The 9,805-nt window shown below is 39.6% G+C and overlaps 1 long non-coding RNA gene across 1 annotated transcript in view; it reads left to right on the top strand.

Moving 5' to 3' along the window:
* LOC138003601 (uncharacterized) overlaps positions 1–5,835 on the top strand; it is a 19,539-nt gene extending 13,704 nt beyond the window's left edge. Inside the window, exon 3 of the long non-coding RNA XR_011123619.1 lies at positions 3,615–5,835. This is a non-coding gene — a long non-coding RNA (uncharacterized lncRNA). The remainder of the gene's footprint in view (positions 1–3,614) is intronic.
* Positions 5,836–9,805: the final 3,970 nt, after the last annotated feature.

Below are 9,805 nucleotides of genomic sequence, written 5' to 3'. Positions count from 1 at the left end.
GGGAAGATTTTTTAATCGAAAATGTTGACAGTTTACTAGACACTTGATTGACGTTTCCCTTCGATCATGGCTTCTCAGCCGGATGACGGCGCCTCCGACGTTTGCTGGGAAAAAAAATCACGGAACGCACCGATGAAGATTTTTTCGCAAAATTCACAAATATTTGCCAAGTGCCTACGGGCCCTTATCGTTCGTGCGGCTTTTTTTTTTTTGTCTTGGGACTTATCATCCAGCTCAAAGGAACCTTGCACCAACAAGAGAGTTCCGCATAATAAATAGTAATAATAATAATGGAACTTTATTTTCACACGATAATGTTTAAAGCTGAATAGATTGTGTTTGTTTATTAATCCTGTTTGCAGTGTTTTCTTCCCTAATACCAGCATTCGACTGCAAAGAGAATCTCCTGAGCATCTACGACAGACAGGATCCAGTCAGTGCATTTAACATGGAGATCACAAAACTGAGCAATGCAAGAGCATCAGCGTCAGGCACTGATGAGGAGTTAAACTTTGCTGTTTATTGATTTTGTCTTTAATTGGTAGAGCAAAGATCATGCAGACATAATTCCTTAAACTTTTTAAGACATGTTTAATGTCTAGCATTGCCTTGAAACATTTGCTGAGATTTCGTTTTGTTAATTATAAATTACCTACAAAAGTCTTGAGCGGCAACCTTAACATTTAAAAACATTTCCTAAATAACTGGGATGTACATGGAAATTTCCATACAATCTTGTGGCAGAGAATATCTGAAACTACTTTGTCTAAGCAACTGGGATGTACATGGAAATTTCCATACACACCTTGTGGCAGAGAATATCTGAAACTACTTTGTCTTGGCAACTGGGATGTACATGGAAATTTCCATACACACCTTGTGGCAAAGAATATCTGAAACTATTTCGTCTAAGCAACTGAGATGTACATGGAAATTTCCATACACATCTTGTGGCAAAGAATAGCTGAAACTATTTTATCTAAGCAACTGGGATGTACATGGAAATTTCCAGACAGATCTTGTGGCAGAGAATATCTGAAACTACTTTGTCTAAGCAACTGGGATGTACATGAAAATTTCCATACACATCTTGTGGCAGAGAATATCTGAAACTACTTTGTCTAAGCAACTGGGATGTACATGGAAATTTCCATACACATCTTGTGGCAAAGAATATCTGAAACTACTTTGTCTAAGCAACTGGGATGTACATGTACATGGAAGTCTCCATACAAATCTTGCGGCAGAGAATATCTGAAACTACTTTGTCTTGGCAACTGGGATGTACATGGAAATTTCCATAGACACTTTGTGGCAAAGAATATCTGAAACTATTTCCTCCAAGCAACTGGGATGTACATGGAAGTTTCCATAGATACCTTGTGGCAAAGAATATCTGAAACTATTTCGTCTAAGCAACTGGGATGTACATGGAAATTTCCATACACATCTTGTGGCAGAGAATATCTGAAACTACTTTGTCTCGGCAACTGGGGTGTACATGGAAATTTCCATAGATACCTTGTGGCAAAGAATATCTGAAACTATTTCGTCTAAGCAACTGGGATGTACATGGAAATTTCCATAGACACCTTGTGGCAGAGAATATCTGAAACTATTTCGTCTAAGCAACTGGGATGTACATGGAAATTTCCATAGACACCTTGTGGCAGAGAATATCTGAAACTATTTCGTCTAAGCAACTGGGGTGTACATGGAAATTTCCATAGACACCTTGTGGCAAAGAATATCTGAAACTATTTCGTCCAAGCAACTGGGATGTACATGGAAATTTCCATATACATCTTGTGGCAGAGAATATCTGAAACTACTTTGTCTTGGCAACTGGAATGTACATGGAAATTTCTATAGACACCTTGTGGCAGAGAATATCTGAAACGTTTATTTAAAAAAAGTAGGCTTTGAAGACCACTGTTGGCATAGATTATCAAATCTATTATATGAACTTCACAAGGAACTTATTTCTCGTACGTTTGGAACATAACAAACCATTCCTGTGCTACAGATGAGCTTTTGGTGAAATATATTTGTAATATTATAGAGCTGTGTACCATAAACAGATGGAAACATGCAATCCGTCGCACTAAGATTGTTGCTGTTTAGCAACGCCATGACTAATGCTGTTACAAAGCATTAAAAATGAACTCCAACAAACAAACCCCACCTTGGTCAATTGTATGAGTTACATAGCCAATGGCGTTTTATGTCTTGCCTTGATAGACAACTTAGAGGTAGCTTTTTCATGTACTTTCCATTTTGTTGGAAAACATGCATACACACAGTTAATATTTTTTCCAAATTCGCTACTTCAGAAAATGCCAACTTAAAAAATTATGTGTTAACGATGTTCGAACGACTTTCTGACTTTTTTTTGCTGTGCGATGCACAGACATTTTGTTCTGGTTAGTCGAGACAAGGTTCATGAAAAATACATCGGCAAACACCCGAGAGAATTATGTCGGCATCCCTTTTTAAGACCGTTAACGTTGTGAGTATCGCTGTTGTCCGTTTTTACTCAATTTGGGAAGATTATTTATAATTTCTAATTGTTTCGCTCTAGTCCAAAATTTAGCGGCATTCACAAGTATTTCGAATCTTTTGATAAATTTCAAGTATGTATATTCAGTTTGTCAGAAGAAAGCTTCAAACCACCCCCCTCCCCCCATTCGCCTCTGAATAGGTTACGTTTTTCTGCGGCTGACAATTATTATAGCCGCACGGGTCAAAGTGTCACCTTGGTAATTGTGATTGGCAGATCTCAATCGACATTGCCGGTTTTCTTTCTAGCTTGCGTAGCAAGAGCTGAAAAGGGATGGAAAGAAAGAGGCGCAGAGAATGCGAGTGCTTCGATTTGACTACTCTCTGTGCGTCCCTCGTTCTCTCCACTTTTAGCGCTTATGCTACGCAGGCTAATTTCTTTCGTGAAAAGCTGACAAAGTTAATTTCTAAGGAAACTGTGTTGTGTCTGAAACACTAGAATTTGCTTGTATCCGCTGTGTTGAGAAAGGCAAAATTGACCTGCGCAGGGAGGCTGAAAAACAGAAACAACGGCGTTGGATGAATATAAAACGAACGTTCAAACTTGTGCCCAAGAATTTTAAATGAGAACCAATGGGGTTTTTGCGTTTTGAGGGAATTTTAAGTCACATAGTGGAGTAGCGGTTTTGGTAAGAACATGGAAGCAAGAAAGGCGAGGACGAAGGAGAGGGATATTCATATAGACAGCTTATATATATATAAATAGCTCTTTGCTATATAATTTCTAATTGGTCACCTTGTCTCTTATATAGCTCTTTGGCATTACAAAGCTTTTGCTTTCATGTCCAAATTGAGCACTCTACTAGGATGAGTCATTGCCGCTAGCAATTGCGCATGCTCACTAGCTCGCTACTTTGAGCACTCTGGCATGGCTTAGATGTACCACATGTGTGGGACATTTGGGGTGGCTTTATAAGCTTAACCTCCATCTCAGACATCAGCACTGCACGGATGAGGCCTAGAAGGCCGAAACAGTACTGTTTGCAGTTATATATATATATATATATATATATATATATAACTGCATATATATATATATATATATATATATATAGGCAGCAAAGATAATGTCCAGAAGGAATGCAATTGTCCGAGGAATACCACGTGCCCAGTACAAGGAAAATGATTTCAAAGCAAGGTACGCAAACCATAAAGCATCGTTTCAAGCAAGAGCGAAGAGCAACTCAACTGAACTGAGCAATTACATTTGGCAATTAAAGGACAGCAACACCGATTATACGGTTTCGTGGAAAATTCTTTGTCAGATAAAATACCAGAAGGATTCAATTGGAAAACTCTGGCAAGAGATCTCAAACCACCGATTCCAGAATATGCTATTGGTGGAGTACATGAGGAGGAAGGAGGGTCTCCAAAGGAATGCTGTTGAATTGCGCTCAGGACATGGTACCAGGGATTTACGTCCAAAGCAACAAGTCAAGAGCTCATGCGGTGTCTCACAAATATGGGTTTCGCAAGCCTTAATTGGCATATAATGAAAGAACTCGGCCTTGTATCATTCAAAGATATTCCAGTCTGAGAGGTGACTAGTCATGTATCAGTTCACTTGCAGAAAGTGCACGTGGACATTGATGTTTAAAGGCTGGTTAACTTTATCTGCTGGATAAGTCACTATCCTACAGTATCAATATGTGCAAAGATATTTGTATTTGAGCACGTAACCGTTGATATGCACAGTCACTCTAAGTCACTATCCTACAATTTCAATATCTGCAAAGATATTTGCATTTGAGCACGTAGCCGTTGATATGAACAGTCACTCTAAGCACATGTAAGTAAAAAGTTTGGCCATCGTTTAATCCTAGGGAGCGAAACAATTTCTCGTTAGGTTTACATACAGAAACTTTGGTCTGGGGTGTTGCTCGTCAATGGTTGAACGAAGTGGCTGAAAGCCCAGGTGCCACCATGTTTGTTTTCTGTTTCCTATATATGCTACTGGGACTTTCTGAGTGAAAGTACTTGACATGGTGCCAGAATCGATATCTCCCTAGCTCTTGGATCTTCAAGAAACTAGGAAGGTCTTCGTGCATTGAAGAGCCGACCGCAAGGTTGAAAATTTTGCGTGTAAAATTAGACTACGAGCAGACCCTGTTTCGCCGCTCAGTTCATTAAACGCGACGCGAAAAGGAAAACCCACGCGATAACAACATGATCATGCGAAATCTGCACTCGAGCGTTGTTCTCGTGCCTGTTTTCTGTTTCGCCTTGCGCTCCACGAACTGAGTGGCGAAAAAGGGACTTTTCGTAGTCTGCTAACTAAGCGGCGATAGAGAAACCTCTTGCAGTCCAATATAAAACAAATACAGAAAACATTTCCCATTGCGATGATCCGTTTTTGAAGGATCTTCCTAGTGCTAGAAAATTCCTTCTACCATGTTCCTTAGAAAAGTCCCTTGGAGAGAAAGTGCTGGCCAGGAGAAAGCGGTGGAATAATTAGAGGACACCCTCTCCTTTCTACCGCTCCAGCGGGCGTCATCTCTTAATTAACCACGTCCTGAACGATCAGATGGATTGGAGCTCTCCAACCATATCTGCTCTATGTCTTTGCGTTTGAGGCAACAAATTTTTGGATAAGTGTAAACTGCGTACTTTACACACAAGCATTGTCCAGTGACCGGACATGCCTGCTTTTTTTCCCGATTCGGTGAAGTCATTTTGTATCCGGCCATTCTGAGCCCCTCTCGTTTTGAATATGCAGACAGGAGTAAAGGTGGCATAGGGACAAATGCTATAGCCATAAAAGAGTCAACCAGGCCTTCGATTATACCAAAATGCACAGGGTATGAGACATACTAGTGCGAGTTGCTGCCAAAATTTCCATACGCTTCTCCCCAGTTTTCAGAAAAAAACAGCATAATGCTACAATCATATTAGTATTATGCCAGCATTATGCCTGATACTCCAGATATAGTATTATTCTCAAAATTATGCTGGCATAATCCGACAGACCCTAACAAGAAGCGGATTGTAGATTGCAGCTTGTAGGTTGGATTAATCAAGCCAAAAGAAGAAATCAAAACGATCCTTTCAATTTTCATTAGCGGCCTTTACAGTGCGTCGAAGTGTCTGAGTCTCTTAGTTCTGAACAGCATCATCAGGGTTGAAGAGAACTTTTCCTCATGCGCATGGTCAGAATCAACGGTCAGTTGAATAGGCTACAATACTCGTCAAAAATCTTGAAACACTTGTGTCTGTTTCCCCTTCCCCAAAGTTGATTTGGGTATCACAGTGGTCTCAATGCTTCAAAACACGCGTGGCTCAACATTGGGGAGGGAGAAGGCACATTTCGGGGTGGGGGGGGGGGGGGGGAGGGGGGAAACAGTGTGAAGTAGAAATCTCAGGATTTTTCCAGAAAATTCGAGAGAAACGGTGTCTAATTCAACGATTTGTGACGAGTATTGTAGTTTCGAATTGTGCAGCAACAAAAGAACAAAGTCGAGGTTCAAGGGAATAATTTGCATTTTCCTTTCTTTTGAGCAATAAAAAATGCTAATTATTCCCCCTTAATCTCGACTCTCTTCTTTTGTTGCTGCACAATTCAAAACTAACCTATTTCCATTGCATTCGAAAATGCAAGGGTAGATAGGTCGAGGATTACCCTCTACAAGGAAATTTCAGGTTTAATTAAAAAACAAAACATCGAAGAGCAACGCTTTTGTCAGAACCACAATTCCCCTTATGAAATGTTTAATCCCCCTTATGAAATATTTATATATTTTTATTTAAAAACGTACTCGGCGTATTCGCGTCAAACGTTGGTGCCGATAAACCACTGCCTATCTTTTGCTTTATTTAAAGGGGCTGTGAAATAGCATTTCAGCTCATTCTAAAGTTGGTATATGCTTGTAGGAGTAACAGAATTCATACAAAATGTAATTAAGTCGTTTCAAAATCTTCGAAGAAGATTCATCCTTCTAGTGCATGATTGTTCGTAAGAAAAAATAGAATAAACTCTACAAGCTTAAGAAAAATTTAAGTTTAAGAAACAAACAACAGAATCACTGCCCATCTTTCGTTTCATTTAAAGGGGCTATGAAATAACATTTTACCTATTACAAAGTTGGTGTATGCTTGTAGGAGTAACAGAATTTATACAAAGTGTATTTATTTAGTCTTTGTGAAAATCGTTGATTTGCTTGTGCTGCATGATTACATGTTAGACGAAATAAAATAAAAAGGTAAAATGCCTCTTTCACCCACAGTAGAAAGGTTGACAAGAAAGCGAATTAAACTTACTTATTTCATACACAGTTTACAACTACTTGTCTTGGCATCGCAATGGCTTATTGAACCTTTCCTCACATGCGAAGTCGCGGACTCCATTATTCAATCTCATTATTTCATTCTTTGTTTACCAATTTTTCACGCCGAAAACCTTTTTCGTCCATAACACAATATTTTCAACATGCATGTGGTCTTTGCACTATTGCTTGCGTGACTTTCCCCTCCTGATTTGAATTTGCCTCGTGACTCAAGTCTTCGTTCCTCTAGCCCCAAATGCAGACATTCTTTTGGCTCGTCACGCAATCTTTCCTCCCCAACGAACCTCTGCTGAAACTGTGACGAGCCACATTCCTTTCCTTTTGTTAAGTAACTGTCATCTAGAGACCACGTGCAAGTTATAGGGGAACCAATTGGCGCTGTGTAGATTGCTCCCCTGGGAGCACCAATAAAACTTGCTCACAGGGAACGAAGCTGTTCCAAGATATTCCTCAAGGCCCGGGGAAATGGCTTCAACATTTGCTTCTGCTTCGATTTTGTTGAACAGCGATGGTGAAGCCGTTTGCAAATATGTAAATATCAACAAATCTCAGACCGGGTACAGAAATTTCAAGTCTGTATGCTTTTGGGTCACGAAAGATTGCGTGACGAGTCACAAGAGGCTGTCGTTCCTCTTGAACAGCTGTCGGGGATTGAAGTGCTCCTGCCTTACTGCAAAAGAAAGTCATGTTGAAAGACAAACACCTAACGATTCTTAAGGTTATTGCCGTGGCAAAAAAGGATGTGCTGGCTGTTCTACAAACCGGTTTAGGTAAATCTTTGATGTATCAAATCATTGCCCCGCCTCCGGTGTTTAAGATTGATGCATTGTCGGCATGCTTATGAACCAAGTCTCGATTGTATTAGTACTAGTGATATCGCCTCCGAGACCACGTGAACAAGTTGAGAAAACAGTGGGATGACAACTTTCTTATAGCAGGTTCATGTTGCTTTAGATGGCGAAGATAGCGAACAAGTTTCAGTTTGCCGCTGGCCTTCGAGCCACTGGAAAATCTTTTAAAGTTTCAACTTACATTTGCCCACCCAGAAACCCTGGTTGAAAACAAACGTGCCTTGAAGATTCTGAAAACGCAAGAATTTCAAAATCGTGTAAGAGCTGTTGTTGTGGACTGGTACGTAAGTACTATAAACCCTATAATTATTTTATACTTTGATAATTAATGCATATTAAAAACTATATTTTATAAGCCTAAATTGTAATTCAGAGAATGAGTATTTCTATTGAAAGTCAGGTATTTTGTTGGGATTGTCCCAGGTTTACTGTTAGTTAATTTATTGCCATCATCTTAGTACAGGAGTACATGATTGAAATTCAGTTTTGTGTTTTGCTTAGTATTTATGCACCTATCAATGTTAAGCCCCAGGAAGGGTGGGGGTGGGGGGGGGGGGGGGATGTCGGGCTACCCATGGGGCTCTGACTGTGAGGTCTGTCCCCAGGGTGGGGATTTGGATTGTATTTGACATGGCCACCATCTTCGACAATGAAGAAGACTTGGAAATCAACAATAATAAAAGCAAGGTGACACACATAACACCAACCCGGTTTGGAAATCAACTTTGTTCCCAAGGCTGTTCCCTCCCCAACTAGTGAGGGAAAGGCGCTGGGAACGAGGTTGCCTGAAAATAACTCCCCAGAAGGCGTTCAAATGAAATTCCCACGTTCGTGAGAGGTGGCTGAACGAAAGGTGAGTGGTACATACATTGCACTCTTATTGTGTGCAGCAAGGTCTAAAGGGTATTATTCTGGCTACCTTAACTTATGCCAGGGTGTGGGCTTTTCCTACTTTTGGCTAATTATGTTGTCGCGGGGCTTAACATTGATAGGTGCATTATAAGCTAGATAAAATTAAAAAATTAAACGTAGTTCAGTGTTGTCTGTATTCTTATCAACAACGTTTGTCATCACAGTGGTCAAAATGTTGTGGACTCATGAGGTGCAGCCAAGATAGTCCACAACAAATTTTGACTATTGTGATGACGAATATTGTTGTCGATAAGAGAACAGACAACACTGAACCACATTCGATTTGTTTTTTACCACATTATTTCACGCCAAAGAAAATGTTTATTTCAGAGCGTGACTCAGATCATGACTCAAAGAAAGGGCAAGCTTTGTTTACAGTTTTCTCGCAATATGATTGGTTTATATCCCAAAATGGGCATTACTGATTGGCTATTACATTGCGTGACAAATTGACGTGAGTATGACTCGAGCAGCGTTGTTTAGACTGTTGTTGACAACGGCAAATTTGCCAATCAGATTGTGAGAGATTGTAAAGCAATTGTGGTAAAATTCGTCCTTTCTATTTATAATAATGTTTTTTTTACCTGGCCAGAAGCCATCTAATAGCCCCTCCCAGGGGTTTTGGAGAACAGGGAAACAATGACAAAATATATTGTGTTCCCTTGTTCCTGAAATTACTTTTAATTTAAACTTGTCCCTAAAATTATTTATGTTCCCTTGGAACAAGTTTAAAAGTAATTTCGGGAACAAGAAAACACAAGCAAATCTTTTAAGGGAACAAGGACCCCCCTGAGAGGGACTCATTTATTCCTCTGGGTTTGGTTTTCTTGAAGTGTACCTCTCAAATGTTTATTTATATAAATAATGTACATGGACATCTCCTGCATATGAATAAGTGTGTAATGTGATTGATGCCTTCTTACTGATTTATTAGATCATTGTTTTGTTTACATCATCTACAAGAAAGTAGCAAATTATTTACAAATCTAACCCGAAATAGTTTCATGGATATAAAGTTGGAATTCATGATATTTAATATAAAAATTAATTTGGTTCATCAATTTTCCATGTAAAGAGATTGAAAAGATGACGCTTTGAGTCTACGTCATAGTGTATTGAGGGAATGTGAGTTGTACATGTATGTTGTTTATGTATCAAGTGGGGAGCTATGCCATATTGGTGGAAACACCTATCCAAAGTAGG

This window comes from Montipora foliosa, chromosome 5 (genome assembly GCF_036669935.1).
Source record: "Montipora foliosa isolate CH-2021 chromosome 5, ASM3666993v2, whole genome shotgun sequence".
Lineage (NCBI taxonomy): Eukaryota > Metazoa > Cnidaria > Anthozoa > Scleractinia > Acroporidae > Montipora > Montipora foliosa.
This window is presented reverse-complemented; position numbering and strand designations above follow the sequence as displayed.